The sequence below is a fragment of the Rhopilema esculentum genome, chromosome 11, assembly GCF_057945365.1.
Source record: "Rhopilema esculentum isolate cy_ngs chromosome 11, ASM5794536v1, whole genome shotgun sequence".
Taxonomy (NCBI): Eukaryota; Metazoa; Cnidaria; class Scyphozoa; order Rhizostomeae; family Rhizostomatidae; genus Rhopilema; species Rhopilema esculentum.
Genome location: NC_142825.1, coordinates 2,188,570 through 2,189,086, shown reverse-complemented (window position 1 = coordinate 2,189,086; position 517 = coordinate 2,188,570).

Here is a 517-nt window from a genome sequence, read left to right as displayed (position 1 = left end):
TGATCGGTATCGAGGTTTCTTCTCCCAATGTCTCTAATAGACGGGACCCGCCGTGTATTAATTTCAGAAGACTTTGCCCTCCCCCGTCGCTTATTAGCACCCCTCTTATATTAAATTTTACCGTAATGCCTCGAACAAGCGCCCCCCTCAAATGAGAGCCCCCTTCGAATAGGCGCCCACCCTAGAGGTAAAGTTATTGAATAAGCGCCCCTTGAATAAGCGCCCACCCCTCGAATAAGGGCCCATCCTTCAACCTTTAGAAACAGGCGCTTATTCGATTTTTCAACGAAAACACAATTGGCAGGCAATTCAACAAGAAAGATTAATAAACAACACAATTTACACCCGAATCTACTTTTTAAAAAAGCTCCCCCTCGATTAAGCGCCTCCCTCGAATAAGCGCCCAACCTGGAGCCTCAAAAATTAAATAAGCGCCTGGGCGCTTATTCGAGCCATTACGGTATGATTATTATTGTGTTTGATAAAAAACAGTCAGTAGCATGTCACTGCTTATTTC